This window comes from Schistocerca americana, unplaced genomic scaffold (genome assembly GCF_021461395.2).
Source record: "Schistocerca americana isolate TAMUIC-IGC-003095 unplaced genomic scaffold, iqSchAmer2.1 HiC_scaffold_14, whole genome shotgun sequence".
In the NCBI taxonomy this organism is placed as follows: domain Eukaryota; kingdom Metazoa; phylum Arthropoda; class Insecta; order Orthoptera; family Acrididae; genus Schistocerca; species Schistocerca americana.
Genome location: NW_025725481.1, coordinates 11,039,347 through 11,056,477, shown reverse-complemented (window position 1 = coordinate 11,056,477; position 17,131 = coordinate 11,039,347). Strand labels below are relative to the sequence as shown.

The following is a 17,131-nucleotide window of genomic DNA, read 5'->3' as shown; positions in this document are numbered from 1 at the left end:
GTTAAATATTTTACAAGAAATAGAAAGTTTCTTGTATATGATAAAACGTCAAGACATTATTTTGAACGAACAGGTTGAATCAGGACAATTCATTGTAAATTTCACCAATGTCATTCTAAATGTTTCATGTTGAAACATATTCCTATCTTTAGATAACGTGTTAAAATAGATAACACTATTTAGGAGTGAAATTATATAGTCTGTCATTTAGCAAAGTTAGTCATTATCTTTGTATGTAATGCACTCTTCCATTAAAACTTAAACAATAACCAAATATATGTTCTGATTGCAACTGGTATATTATCAGTTAAGATTAAATATGTCACTGGCTGACGTCTGCTATGTAAGTTGTATGACTGCTCAATAGCTACACTAAAACGGTGTGTTTCTTTTGCAGAATTGGAAAAACACGACCGTGACAGGATTCGAACCTGCAATCTTCGGATCCGAAGCCCGACGCCTTATCCATTAGGCCACACGGTCACTGACGACCAAATATTCCTTACATTCGTGTCATCTCGAAACGCCCATACCGCTGAGGAATTGTGTTTTCGTTCTACACAGCCGCTGCCTCTTGCTGCTTCCCACCCATTCGTTACGTTCAAACCCTTACGAGACCGACCAAATAGAGATTGGGAATCAAGACCACACACTTTGTGCATTCGGAATCGAAGGCAGGGCGTCCCTCGCCGCATTTACGTAAATCATCCTCGAAGTATATTTTGTCTTCTCTAATGCTAGTAGTGCTACTGATGGACGTTTGCTTTTGTTACTATCCCAGCAATGTATAAATAAAGGAATTCTCTGTTGTTCAGTTTATTTGAGTCAACTCCAGTACCAACAGCCCTCGTGCCTCGTACTTTTCGTAATCCAACACAAAACCCGTTTTCTAATGGTTCAGTTTTAATAATCACTATCTCCCAACGAATAAAATAGTGCCAGAGACCTACCCATATTTTAAACTTTAATGTAACACACTCATCACATCAAAAGTGAAAGCTCAAAATGATTCTCTTCCAGCAGAACTGAAATACTACATATCTCCTAGTTCTTACATACTACAAATTAGTTCCTTCCCACTCCAGTGACCAAGTGCACCTGAATTTTCCCACTCTATCACTTTATCTGCTCCCTGAAACTGCAGCGCCCTCTTACTGTCGAGGATACCCCGCATGACGTCGGGTATGAACCTGCTGGTCCCATCAGTTCCATAGTCTCATGACGGTCAAGAGATCCGATTAAACCGAACAGAATTAACCTTGAATAATAAGATGCAGTGTTGATGCACTAAGATTCTGATGCTGTCGACATTCGGCAGGTACTGGTATTTGTACTTCTCGTTCGAGGCACATCTCAGTCATCTCAAAACAAATAACGTTGAAATACGGTCTGTGAATGAGGGACCCCATACTTGTTCTTCAGTTATATTCAATATGCAGGTGGCTTTATTTCTATCCATGTCGTGTGTTTGCGCTGATATGCAAACCATCCGCATGTAAAAGCATGTAGAGCACTTCAGGTAATTTGCGTTTACTGCTTGTTGCCTTCAAGGTCAAATTCCTGCTGCTTTAAAGACCATTGATGTAGATTTGTTTCTTCCGTGCGAAATTACAAACAATATGGGTGGCAGTTATTTGTCATTGAATATAATTCTGTATGAAAGCACTAACCTGGTTACCAACACATGTAGTCCATTTGTCTTCGCAGTTACGGCTTAGAGTTCTTACTACGCCTTCCTCGGCGCTTTTGCTCCCTGAAATAACATGGATGAGGTGACAGATATGTATGCCGGGTCTGTGAGAAACGACGCAGATCATTTGGGCTGTCTCTCAATTGTACGTTGCTAAAGAACGAGAAACACATTGATTAAACCATGAAAATGAAGTAGTCTGTATTTGACATATTGCAGGAAGGAAGTAGTTTTTTATGAAAGTAATTTTTCTTAAAGTGGCTGTCATTTCAATAGCCACTGCAGGAACCGTCGAATCAATACAGAAAGCTTAAAGCCACTCTTTTTTTCTGCTCAGTAATTTGTTTCTTTGTTTACTTCAATATTTCCTATTTTCTCAAACCGTTTGATATCAATGTCATATTTTATAGTGCTTCGTATTCTACGAATTTAATTTCTAACGATTATCGAGCTCAACGTAGACTCATGTACATCTCATGAGAGAAACAAAGTCGGTCAGAGAACTAACGGTTAAGGAGTTATCACTTTGAATACATGCAGTGAGAACCTCTTACTAGATCACAGAACTTGAGCGACGATTGTTACGACGGTTTTTTATTATTATTTACTTGATGATTATTTGTTAAGAAGTATTCGACTATTCTTACACTAAATGTTTAGTACAATATGTCAAATATTGAGTCGTTTGTAAAGTAATGTTGAAGGTGCATTATACATGGGAGAGCGATTATTTAACTAATAAGGATTTTTCGGGGTGGGGTTAAGGGGCAGAGGGGCGTTTCTTCTATAAAAAACCAAAAGTATTTGGAATCTAAAATGATCAAGGGGAATAAGACAAATTACTTGTAATGGAAATAAATTAGTTTTGTTACTATGGACTGTTACTGTAACACGCAATTACTCAGATACAGAATCCGGAAAACACGATACATTCTCATATACTACGGTACTAACCCACACCTCTGAAACACAGATTCTTAAATTTAGAATTCTGCAACATTAAACGCCACTGTTGTAGTGAGTAATTTAATATCTCGTTGAAGCAGACGTATTTTAAAGTCATATTTTTTGTTGTTTTCTTTTGGCAAGTACAAAACGAATGTTATTCTCTTCTATATTTATCAAAGCTCTTTGTATTACAGAATAATATTACCTATGTCGAAGATCTGGCTAAGAATAATAATACTTACTTGTATTTTTTCTTGTATTTTGATCCTTCAGATGTGCCTCGCTAGTGCGAGAACGTCGAGATTGCGTGAGTGTCCCATACACAGGGTGTAACGGGTATAAGTGCGTTGGTGTCTTAATAGGTACACTCTCTTCATCCTACAGTCTTGTCACATATACGTCACAAACTTTATGATTTGATGTTTTCTGCCTGTTCCTAACAACACCACTAAGTCAACTACACCTTTCGGTATAGACTGATCGTTTTGCGTCCACGTGTCCACACTTCAGCACCTGACCTGCTTCCCACGGGAAAATAAGCATTAACGGCTTTTTCTTTCCACACATACTTGGATAGGCTAACCAAAATACAAACATATGACTTCTGTAAGCTATAATTATGAGCCTGCAAATGACTTGATGTAATGTCGTTCAATACACCCTCCGCAGTCAACATAGTGATATCTGCGCTTACAGTCGTTACACCCTGTATACAGCCGAGAGGTGGCCGACGCTCCCCAGGTGTGGCATGTGGTGGGGGCGCTGACCGCCATTCCACCCTCGGTGCATTCAGTCTTGCCCAGACTCGCGAAGCGTCAACTGCCGGGTGAGTTCTTGACGATAGTCTGATAGTAAAGGGTCGCATGCCGAACTCAGCTAATAGCCCTCGTCCCTGTTGACGAGAGGATCGTGTTTATTTCTCAAATTGGAACGTATGCCTCTCGTTGAGGCTATGTTTAGCCAGTGCTGGTTTGTTGTTATGCCCCAGGCGTACAATCTAATGTATTCCATCCATCGCTGCTAGATGCTGTGCTGCGTTTTTCCCTTTCTTTGACGCTGACACGCTCAAGGAATGTCATATAAACCTGGTATTCGCAAGTGTATCTTGTCCTTTACTGAGATAAACATAGTTTTCGTTTTTCGTAGTGGTCGAAAAATGGCCAAATTTTTTTTCGGAGTTTCTCCCAGTTTTGGCTTAGGTAGCCCCAGCACAGGGAATAAAGTTAAATTTCTGTTCCTCTTTCCCTTCCTCTTATTTGCGATAGGCTGTGTCATTTGTTTCCTTCAATGCACGTCAATTTTGGCAGCATACAGTCTAAGTTGTTACAGACTATCTCTGTGCCAGTGATGTCAGCTCGTTGCATGAAGGAACAGATCTAAGAGGGTCTTTTTTCCATAGACTGCATGTCCTAGGGGACCATCTGTATTGCCCTTGTTAGCACGTCCTAAACTGGAATACATCTCTTACGTTCTAGCTCCACCGTCAATTGTTTGTTTTCATGGACCTGTTGAGTCAGTCTGCTATCTCTTTGCCATGTCCCCGCAGGACGAAGGGACATCCACGTAGCTTATTGGCTCTTTATTTGGAAACGACTGCGATGAAAGTGATATCTACCGTGGAGCTAGTATGTACGTAGTCAGCGAGAGGAAATGGTTCGTCTTTTAGCCCGTTCACTACCACTGGGAAATATGTGTCGCATGATAGGCTGTCAGAGAACCACTTACTGTGTAAGAACCAGTTGAATATGCTGTATGTTACTACTATGTCTAGTATGGGACGATTGAGAGTATTAGAGATTGCCCTTGAAAGTTGTGCTGTCTCAATTATTACGTACAAATGGGAGAAATTTATCACCTTTTAGAACAGAGTGGAGTTTATAGAATTTCCTGCACTCTGTGTGGCAAATTATATGTAGATCAATCAGTTAGGGCTATAACTCCTAGACTAACTGAGCATGAAGGGAGTTGGAGACTGAGAAAGAAAGAGTTCACCATCGCTAAACATGCTCTGACTGAATGTCATCCATATGACATGAAGTGTGATATTCTCCATAAAAGAACTAAGGGGAGAAAACTAACATTACTTGGAACTCTGGTCGTTAATAAACCACACTCAAAGAAACCTGACTTTGTCCATAATGACCAAACACAGTTCCATTACTCATCCTTATTAAAATTGTAGCCAGCTATTATGCCCCTCATCATTGGCTAATAAGCTTTCTGTAACTGTTGTACACCCACATTCCATAGCCTTTTTCTTCCCCTCCCTTTATTTAGTCTGTTCATCACATCCACCAGTTTGTCCATATGACGTATGAGTCCATGCTATTACTCATTTGTAGAACATTTCTGTTTTATACGCTTACGTACTTTTAATATTTGAATATACGGTAATATAAGATTTATTTATTCAGAGCCTCTTTAGGTGCTTCAAAAATAGTTGAAATGGCTCTGAGCACTATGGGACTTACATCTTAGGTCATCAGTCCCCTAGAACTTAGACCTACTTAAACGTAACTAACCTAAGGACATGACACACATCCATGCCCGAAGCAGGATTCGAACCTGCGACCGCAGTGGTCGCGCGGTTCCAGACTGTAGCGCCTAGAAACGCTCGGCCACTCCGGCCGGCCTTTAGGTGCTACATCATACTTGTTTCGTATCGATATAGCCATAAAATTCACACATATTTGTACAGCATTCTATGTACACTTATAGATTCTTGCTTAAGTTGTGTGGATTAGCTGTTTAGCATCACGTTATCTAACGATGGCCTGAGAGGCTGAAAGCCAGTTCATAAAAAACTAGTAAATATTATTGTGGAACACTAATACTTTGTATTGAAGTTATTAATATGTATAATTTCCTCCAAAAACTGGCAGAATATTCTATTAATATTAATGTTCATTTTATATGTGGTTGATTCCTTAATGAGGTAATTTTCTACATCCATTGTGTAGCTTCATCTGTCAGTATCAGGTCTGATTTGCTCAATGTCTAGTTTCATCATATGATTTTCATGAATATTTTGATGTAATATAATGGATTTATCTCAATAATGTATGACATAATGAGAAGATACAGGTAAGAACTTGCGTATGTTGCGAATCTCAAAGCGTGACGCGTGATTATCTGTGGATATTTTCTATGTAGTGAGGTCCAGTATGTGCTGTGAATTTTATGTGGGGGGATTTATGCCGGTTTCGTTTAACCCTTACTTGATATTCAGTTTGATTTTTCCTTGAATGGGTGACCTTCTTTAATAGAAACCAGGCCTTATGGAAGATACGTGTAGGCACTATCTGATATGTTGTGGATATTTATATTTTCCAAAGTTTCTGTTATAATTCTATGGTTCCGCAGTTGCCCACATGAAGAGATGGTTCCGTCATAGTATTTTTAAAAGTCAGTTTTTACTTGCAATGATTGTCTCTTGGTCTGTGTGAGATGAGTGTATGGTGTGAAAGATGCCTCGTTTGGTCGATATTTCAGCCAAGCGAGTACGCTGTGACGATGAGAGTGAATGTGATGAGTAGTGAGGTTACCACCTTAACGCTTAGCGGCTTATACTGACTGCGAATGTGGTGAGTGCAGCAGGCTCAGTGTCACTCACGTCGAGGCCGTGCATATTTCGTCTTTCATTTTGTGTGCTGTTTACGACTCTTGCTCCGCCTTGTGTCTGTGTGAGTGTAGATCTACTACCATCACTGGACGTGGTGTGAGAGTTGTTTAAAAAGGTTGGCCATCTACGAGAAAACTTGTACGTCCACATGTTACAAAAGTGAAATGATTCTTTCGGGTGGGGTGATAAATAGTGGATCGCGTCAAGGGAAATAATAATTGTTATTAAGGTTTCGGTATGGATCCCAGTTCACAAATGCTTGATTATGTTTTATGATGATTATTTCAGAGTGTCGTGATGTTTAAGACTGCGATAGTCCCTTTTCTCTATGCAACAAAGCTGGCATCACTCAACTTTACGTCCGAGATTCACACTAGTATAACTTTGGTAGTGGTAGGTTTTTCTACCTGCAATAACTCTTATTTGATGTCCGACTGAAGACAATCACGTAACACCGTTTACATTCGCCTACGTAAGGTAGTGTTCGTGACCTTCTTCTGTTGCCGCATACTGTTGTTTGTTGCTGTAGCTCTGTGTCGCATTTGAACATCTTTGTCAACCTTCGGTCTTGTCCTGAGGAACACAGCTTCCCTAGAATCTCTTGAGACACTCTGTAACCACTAAAACATGCCAGTTGTTGTTCCTGAACTTTTATTAAATGGTTCAAATGGCTCTGAGCACTATGGGACGTAACATCTGAGGTCATCAGTCCCCTAGACTTAGAACTACTTAAACCTAACAAACCTAAGGACGTCACACATATCCATGCCCGAGGCAGGATTCGAACCTGCGACCATAGCAGCAGCGCCGTTCCGGACAGAAGCGCCTAGAACCGATCGGCCACAACGGCTGGCTGAACTTTTAACTTTCTCTTAAATGCAATAATTTATTATGTGCTTCAAGATTTATAAATTCGTGCAATTTATACCATTTCTAAGTAAATCATTTTAGTCTTTGTCATTGATAATTACCAACTGCGTGAAAATTTTACGTATTGAAGAAAGTGCAGCACTTTTAATTTGTTTACTATGTTTTCCACAGATTGGAGGTTACATGCTGGTTTTAAGTGAAGCTAGCCACATTATAACTGGATAAACTGCACAACAGGCTTGAATCCGTCTATCACTGTACCCCTTGGCTTCGTCGTGCACTACTAAGGAAGAAAAAATTTTCAAGAAGAATGTAATACCATTTACAATACTACAGACTTTTAATAGATATTTGCGGTTCAGGTGAAAATTAATGTAATAGCAGTGTACTGTACAAGGTCATAATCATACCAAAATCGCTATAGAATTTTAGTGCGTAACAGTCCATGTTCACCAGAACTACTGTACTCTTCTTTATTCTTCAGAACACTTCCCAGAAAGTTAACAGAACCACGGTACAAGTTATGATGAAAGACAAGGACGCCACCAACATCCGCATATCCAAGGGAACGAAGCCGTAAAGTTCAGGAGTGGGAGTCTGGCTGCGGACCAGGTGGTTAAAGTGGCGCAGCTCCACCGTTTCTGCGCTACGGAGAGTCGAACCCATGAGCAGCCGGCACACGACAGGAGCTGTTTGCGCCGCCTCCCTGGACAGCGCGTGCGAAGCCACTGCCACCATTAACACCTGTGACGACTGCCACGATATAAGCAAAATCTGCATCACCCTGGATGTTTCTGCTGCTGTGTTAAGACTTCGGCAACTGCATTCCAGGATATACCACACAGCACTGTCATCACGGATAAAGCTAGCAGTACCTGGAGCGCTGAAAGAACCGCCTGGGACAGGTGGCACAGTGCGGAGTAGACTCTCCTCAGCTTGCGGTAGCGGTCTGCAAGTGGTCGCCGCTGGCATCTCACTTGGGCTGTAGATCTCAGACACTGGTTGAGCTGGCGCAAGTCACTCCGCACAAGAAGAACGAACCCAACGTACCTGGAAACAGCTGTAGGTATTATACCACTGCAGAACAATGATAACATATATGTTCATTTCATTCCGTACCACAGATATTCCAACGTCAGAGCAGCTACATGTAGAGCGAGAAACCCTGTGTACACCACTTTGCAGGAGATCCTCACCGCCGCGCTGGAGGAATGGAGCAATTCCAGGATGCCACTGTCATAATACGACAACAAAGTGAAGATCCTCTCGTACTTGTGGGGGTTTCTAAACAGGTCTTCGGCGTTCGCCGTCACCGTGCAGGCGCAGTGTGTCATCATGTAGGTTAACAACCACACAAAAGTGATGGAATCCTTTTTTCTCGCGTTCACAGCTTGCAACGAATTTACCGTAAGCCCTGTTATTCCCAGGCTCATGACGAGAACAACAGATGCGTACAGCGTACCAGCAGTGGTCCTGCGTAGTTCACACCTCTCTGTCTCCACTGTGAATGGTGTCACCCCGAAAAACCTGAAGATGGTGTGGTATGGTGTTGCAGATCGTAAGATGTCTCTTCTGTTCGCCATTTAAACATCGTTTAGCACTCCGATATACCTGCGTTACCTGTGAAGAAAAAGTTCCCCAATTATAGTAGTCCAGCTGCTTGCATTACACAGAGAATTAATCTGAAATTCTCGAATCACTCATAAATTGTTGAGTATGTTGGGTAGGTAAATTTTGGTTGTTTCGCCGTATGTCCATTTAAAAAAAATTAAGAAGACAGACCTTGCTGTAGTACGTCTGTTAAATACTACAAGCATTATTATTTCTTCATAAAAATCACGTATCGAGCACATTGCAAAGTTTATTGTTTTGAGTGTCTTTAAGGGGTCTATGTTACATTAGAGCCAGAACATGAAACATTTAAACATTCTGGGTGAAGTAGCTAAATAAATAAAAGTAAATCAAACAGTAATGAAAGAAAGTTAAGACCAAATATTTGATCATAATGCGGAAAGCTACAGACGGCGCACTAAATACCTTAGAGATCGAAGCGATGGCTGCCACTTGAAGGAGTAGTGTCAGCAGTCGTCAAGATAAGCCAAGAAAACGGAAATCTTCTGGTACATTGGAAATTCATACAACATTTCTCCCATATACGAGTTTAGCAACTCAGCTTTCATCCGAAACTTTTTGCCACTGTGTTATGACAGCGAACAGAGATTTTTTGTTATCACGTTTTCGTGTTAGCGTAATTTCGTCTTTTATTTTATTTACATGTACGTATAAGTTGTCAACATGAACCTTATGGACTGAAGTGGGATCGTAACCATCGTTTTCTGCTATTTTTGCTACTTAAGTTAGATCTAATTTTTTTAATTTATTATGGTGCTTATCCCCCCCCATGAACCATGGACCTTGCCGTTGCTGGGGAGGCTTGCGTGCCTCAGTGATACAGATAGCCGTACCGTAGGTGCAATCACAACGGAGGGGTATATGTTGAGAGGCCAGACAAACGTGTGGTTCCTGAAGAGGGACAGCAGCCTTTTCAGTAGTTGCAGGAGCAACAAACAGTCTGGATGATTGACTGACCTGGCCTTGTAACACTAACCAAATCGGCCTTGCTGTGCTGGTATTGCAAACGGCTGAAAGCAAGGGGAAACTACAGCCGTAATTTTTCCCGAGGGCATGCAGCTTTACCGTTTGATTAAGTGATGATGGCGTCCTCTTCGGTAAAATATTCCGGAGGTAAAATAGTCCCCCATTCGGATATCCGGGCGAGGACTACTCAAGAGGACGTCGTTATCAGGAGAAAGAAAACTGGCGTTCTACGGATCGGAGCGTGGAATGTCAGATCCCTTAATCGAGCAGGTACACTAGAAAATTCAAAAAGGGAAATGGATAGGTTAAAGTTAGATAGAGTGGGAATTAGTGAAGTTCGGTGGCAGGAGGAACAAGACTTTTGGTCAGGTGAATACAGGGTTCTAAATACAAACTCAAATAGGGGTAATGCAGGAGCAGGTTTAATAATGAATAAAAAAAAATAGGAATGCGGGTAAGCTACTACAAACAGCATAGTGAACGCATTATTGTGGTCAAGATAGACACGAAGCCCACGCCTACTACACTAGTACAAGTAAAATGCCAACTAGCTCTGCAGATGATGAAGAAATTGATTAAATGTATGATGAGATAAATTACTCAGGTAGTGAAGGGAGACGAAAATTTAATAGTCATGGGTGACTGGAATTCGGTAGTAGGAAAAGGAAGAGAAGGAAACGTAGTAGGTGAATATGGATTGGGGCTAAGAAATCCAAGAGGAAGCCGCCTGGTAGAATTTTGCACAGAGCATAACTTAGTCTTAGCTAAGACTTGGTTCAAGAATCATGAAAGAAGGTTGTATACATGGAAGAACCCTGAAGATACTAGAAGGTTTCAAATTTTATAATGGTAAGACAGAGATTTAGGAACCAGATTTTAAATTAAGACATTTCCAGGGCAGATGTGAACTCTGACCACAATCTATTGGTTATGAACTTTAGATTAAAACTGAATAATCTGCAAAAAGGTGGGAATTTAAGGATATGGGACCTAGATAAACTGACTAAACCAGAGGTTGTACAGAGCTTCAGGGAGAACATAAGAGAACAATTGACAGGAATGGGGGAAAGAAATACAGTGGAAGATGAATGGGTAGCACTGAGGGATGAGGTAGTGAAGGAAGCAGAGGATCAAGTAGGTAAAAAGACTAGGGCTAGTAGAAATCCTTGGGTAAGAGAAGAGACACTGAATTTAATTGATGAAAGGAGAATAAACAAAAATGAACTAAGTGAAACAGGCAAAAAGGAATACAAACGTCTCAAAAATGAGATCAACAAGAAACGCAAAATGGCTAAGCAGGGATGGCTAGAGCACAAATGTAAGGATGTAGTAGCTTATCTCACGAGGGGTAAGATAGATATTACCTACAGGAAAATTCAAAAGACCTTTGGAGAAAAGAGAAAAACTTGCATGAATATCAAGAGCTCGGATGGAAACCCAGTTCTAAGCAAAGAAGGGAAAGCAGAAAGGTGGAAAGTGTATATAGAGGGTCGACACAGGGGCTATGTTCTTGAGGACAATATTATGGAAATGTAAGAGCATGTAGATGAAGATGAAATGGGTGATATGATACTGCGTGAAGAGTTTGACAGAGCACTGAAAGACCTATGTCGAAACACGGCCCTGGGAGTAGACAACATTCCATTATAACTACTGACAGCCTTGGGAGAGCCAGTCCTGACAAAACTCTACCATCTGGTGAGCAAGATGTATGATGTGGTGTCACCGCCAGACACCACACTTGCTAGGTGGTAGCCTTCAAATCGGCCGCGGTCCGTTAGTATACGTCGGACCCGCGTGTCGCCTCTATCAGTGATTGCAGACCGAGCGCCGCCACACGGCAGGTCTAGTCTAGAGAGACTCCCTAGCACTCGAGCCAGTTGTACAGCCGACTTTGCTAGCTATGGTTCACTGCCTACACACGCTCTCAATTGCAGAGACGACAGTTTAGCATAGCTTTCAGTTACGTCATTTGCTACGACCCAGCAAGGCGCCATATTCAGTTACTATTGATATTGATATCGTGAATCACGTACCGTCAAGAGCGACGTTCATCATTAATGGATTAAAGTTAAGTATCAAACTAATTCCGCCCGCTTTCTGAATTCTAATTCCTTGTCATGTTCCAGACCTCACGTCAGTATAGTCCTTCCCTCCTCACGCCAGCCTGCGTAAGCTGAAACGCGTGCATTTCGGCCTCCTCTAGTAACACGTTGTTGGCTCTTCTGCCAACACAACACATGAGACAGGCGAAATTCCATCAGACGTCAAGAATCATATAATAATTCCAATCCCAAAGAACAGAGGTGTTGACAGATGTGAAAATTACCGAACTATCAGTTTAATAAGTCACAGCTGCAAAATACTAACGTGAATTCTTTACAGACGAATGGAAAGACTGGTATAAGCCGACCTCTGGGAAGATCAGTTTGGATTGCGTAGAAATGTTGGAACACGTTAGGCAATACTGACGACTTATCTTAGAAGAAAGAGTAAGGAAAGACAAACCTACGTTTCTAGCATTTGTAGACTTAGAGAAAGCTTTTGACAATATTGACTGGAATACTCTCTTTCATGTTCTGGAGGTGGCATGGGTTAAATACAGGGAGGGAAAGGCTATTTACAATTTGTACAGAAACCTGATGGCAGTTATAAGAGTCGAGGGGCACGAAAGGGAAGCAGTGGTTGGGAAGGGAGTGAGACAGGCTTGTAGCCTCTCCCCGATGCTATTCAATCTGTACATTGAGCATGCAGTAAAGGAAACAAAAGAAAAATTCGGAGTAGGTATTAAAATCCATGGAGAAGAAATAGAACTTTGAGGTTCACCGATGACATTGTAAATATATCAGAGACAGCAAAGGACTGGGAAGAGCAGTTGAACGGAATGGACAGTGTCTTGAACATCAACAAAAGCAACACGAGGATAATATAATGTAGTCGAATTAAATCGGGTGACGCTGAGGGAATTAGATTAGGAAATGAGACACTTAAAGTAGTAAAGGAGTTTTGCTATTTGAGGAGCAAAATAACTGGTGATGGTCGCAGTAGAGAGGATATAAAATGTAGACTGGCAATGGCAAGGAAAGCGTTTCTGAAGAAGAGAAATTTGTTAACATCGAGTATAGATTTAAGTGTGAGGAAGTCGTTTCTGAAAGCATTTGTATGGAGTGTAGCCATGTATGGAAGTGAAACATGGACGATAACCAGTTTGGACAAGAAGCGAATAGAAGCTTTGCAAATGTAGTGGTACAGAAGAATGCTGAAGATTAGATGGGTAGATCACATAACTAATGAGGAGGTATTGAATAGAGTTGGGGGGAAGAGGAGTTTGTGGCACAACTTGACTAGAAGAAGGGACCGGTTGGTAGGACATGTTCTGAGGCATCAAGGGATCACCAATTTAGTACTGGAGGGCAGCGTGGAGGGTAAAAATCGTAGAGGGAGACCAAGAGATGAATACACTAAGCAGATTCAGAAGGATGTAGGCTGGAGTAGGTACTGGGAGATGAAGAAGTTTGCACAGGATAGTGTAGCATGGAGAGCTGCATCAAACCAGTCTCAGGAAGACTACAACAACAACATGGTGCTTATGATCGATTATAACTACGTTTTTCTATTAAAATAATGATCCAACAATGACAATAACGGCTCACTTCGACGAGTTCTGTGACCTGTTCTGCCAATCGCTGTTCCATATTATCCTCGTCTCTGAAACTTGGTTGAAACCAAACATTTCTTCCGACGCTATCCGAATCACTGGTTACTCTCTCCTAAGGGCAGATCGTGAAACACGACGCGGGGGTGGTGTGGGTGCCTATATTCGCTCTGATCTGAGACCTACTATACTATGCACATCGGATGCAAAGGGCGAAGGAGAAGCAGAGTTCTTGTTTTTCGAAATAAATACATCAAATCAGAAACTGCTAATTGGAGTAATCTATAAACCTCCAAACGTCGGTGCTATGTCCTCCTTTCAGTCTGCCCTGTCCTCGCTCGTGACACTGTATGAACACATAATCATTATGGGCGACACAAACATCGACTTACAGTTAAAATCTCCCTCTGCAGAAAAACTTAGGAGACTGTTCCACTCCAATGATATGAGTTTAGCACCGCTGGACCCAACTCATCACACGCCACACAGCCATATACTCATAGATATAATAGCAACAAAGCGACCAGATAAAATAATTCGCGCCAATCAGACATCCGCTCCAGGACTCTCTGCTCATGACGTGATTTTCTTAAATTACTCAGTACATACTACCAAAGAAAAATCTCACCTGGTAACCTACAGAAACCTAGAAAATGTTAACCATGACGCTCTTCAAAAGGATTGCTCAGACATCCCCTGGCGTGATATAAGCAATGAACCGACTTTAGACGGAAAAATTCGGGAATTATGTCGCAAAATTATTGCACTGTATGATAAACATGCTCCTCAACGCACTGTCAAGGTAAAGAGAGCTCCCGCTCCGTGGCTCACCACTGCATTACGCCAGTTAATGAATGAATGTGATGCTGCACATAGGGCCTTCAAGCGTAACCCAACTCCCGAGGCGTACGAAGCTTATAGGAAACTCCGAAATAGAACCAAGCAAAGCGTGAGGAATGCCAAAATCAGACATGCCCGCTCTGTCGTATGCGGCATATCAAAACCTGCTGCACTGTGGAAAAAGCTGCGCAGTTTCGGTATAGGGAAGCGAAGATCTGACGCTGTTTATCAAGCGTCTGCAGAAGAATTAAACGATTTCTTCTCAACAGCCGTAAACTGCCACGCAGCGACAAATTACCAGCCCCAAGATATCAATCTCTCGAGAGACAAGTTTTTCCTAAAACATGTCACTACCGGCACAGTACACAAGGCAATTATGAGAATATCTTCCGAGGCAGTAGGAAATGATGGAGTGAGCATTGGCATGATTAAGAACGTCGTAAACACTATTACTCCAGTTATCACAGACATCTTCAACCTGTCTCTTGTCAGTAGTACATATCCTACTGAGTGGAAGCAAAGCTTAATTCAACCTATACCCAAGACTGACAACCCTAAGTCGCCAGGTGACTACAGGCCGATCAGCATACTTCCTGCAATATATAAAGCCCTAGAACACATCGTCCATGAACAGCTGACGGATTACCTCACAACTCATAACATCCACGACAAATATCAGTCAGGTTTCCGAAAGCACCATAGTACAGCAACTGCATTAATCAAAGTAACTGATGACATTAAACATGCTATGGACAGACGTGAAGCTACCATCCTAACACTGCTTGACTTTAGCAAGGCTTTTGATACAGTTGATTTTGATATATTACTAATTAAAATGAAGCCGCTGAATTTCTCAAACAGCGCAATACACTGGTTCGACAGGTACCTCAAAAACAGAAGTCAACAAGTCATTTGTGGGTCGGAAAAGTCATCATGGAAAAACGTGCGCTCTGGAGTTCCCCAAGGCTCCGTCCTTGGTCCATTACTCTTCTCACTGAACATTAATGATATTTCTTCAGTGATTCACTCCTGCAACTACCATCTATATGCCGACGACATCCAACTGTACATAAGTGCAAGCCCCAAGAACATTGCTGACGCAGTAGCGAGTATGAACGCAGATCTTTGCTCTGTTTCTCGATGGGCACAGAACCTAGGTCTGAAACTAAACCCCAAGAAATCCCAGGTCATACTTATATCTCATCCAAAGTTAATCAGTCGGTACTTTCGCGAAACAGTCCCTCAAATACTCCTCAATGGTACCCAACTACCATACCAAAAAACAGTAAAAGACCTTGGAATAATCTTGGATGAACACCTAAACTGGGAAGAACAAACAGTCACAGCTTGCCGGAAATCGCTCTCCTCCCTACATGCAATTCAAAAATTTAGAAAAATATTTCCAACCCATGTTAAACAAAAATTAGTCCAAACACTAGTCTTGCCTAATCTTTACTACTGTGATGTAGTTCAACATGGCACAAATAATGAAAATTCGAGATGCCTCGAGCTAGTGATGAATGCTTGTGTTAGATACGTATGCAACATGCGGTTGTATGATCATATCAGTCCTTCATACTCCCAGCTAGGTTGGATACGCCCACATAAGGCACGCGATCTCCACACGATGTGCTTACTTCATCGATTTCTTAGCCACTGGTGCCCCCAATACTTATCTTCTCACATTAAACACCTATCATCATTCCACAACCGCAATACCAGATCGGATACGTCTAGCATCTTGGCTGTACCTTTACATAACACAAAATCTTTCTCCGTGTCATTCTCCATCTCAGCCATACGACTATGGAACGCGCTCCCCTGTGATCTGCGTCTTATCCAAAACCACTCAACATTCAAGAGGGAACTTAAGACTTACATATTAGGGACGATATAGCCACCATTGTTGTGCCCCCCCCCCCCTCATCTTTTTCTTTCTCCTCTCCATCATAGCTTCGAATTTTACCATTCTATTTCTCTTCCTCTAACCTATCTACCTCTTCTATATCTCTTTCACCCCATTCCATCGTCTTATGTCTCTGCTTAATGAGAATAACTTACAAGCTGCAAGAATATAACGAGAAAATTCCCAACTACCAATAGGACTGACACTCATATAAGAAAAATATGTTTACTTTCATATACATAGTCATTATTATTATTATTGTTATCATTATTATTATTATTTTTATTATTCTTGATTGTTATAATTATTTTTTGATTGTTATAATTATCATTGTACTACTTTTATAATCTCTATTTTTTTTCTTTAACATTAATACTGTATAACATGTTATATGTCCTAATTTTCTGTAGACACTGAAATTTGTTGAATCTGAGTATGCCTGGTTAGGTGTAAGAGAGGGCCTGAAGGCCCTAATCTTGCCAGGTAAAATAAATGCATAAATAAATAAATAAATAAATATGGGAAAAATAGCTTGCTACTCACCACACATAGCAGGCATTGTGTTGCAGACCGACATAATGACAAAAGAGCCTAAATACTGAGCTTTAAGACGAAGTCCTTCTTCAGAAACCGAAAACACACACATATTTAGACAAGCACAATTCACACAGACATGGTCACTGCCTGTGATTACCGGAGCCCGACTCATGCCAAACCAGGCTCCGTCGCCCAGAGGCAGTCGCCACGGCTGTGTGAGTTGTTTTTGTGTGAATGTGTGTGTGTTTTCTATTCCAAAAGAAGAATTTTGTGCTAAAATTCAACATTTTAGCAGTGTTTCTGAGTGAGCATCTTCTTCATGTTGTGAGTAGCAATATAGATGACACGGTGGTAGCTGAAGCACGGCCAGAGCTTACGGTGACAGGGGACTGGCGGCGCTTACCAGTCCCCAGCTCAGGAACCCCAGGGTCGCCAAGCCCGTACTCACCAAACAAATGCCCTTGA

At 41.5% G+C, this 17,131-nt stretch overlaps 1 non-coding gene across 1 annotated transcript; it reads right to left on the bottom strand.

The window, feature by feature from the left end:
• Positions 1-410: 410 nt before the first annotated feature.
• On the bottom strand, positions 411-483 carry Trnar-ucg. Its single transcript has one exon. It is a non-coding gene; the product is annotated as a tRNA-Arg (tRNA).
• Positions 484-17,131: the final 16,648 nt, after the last annotated feature.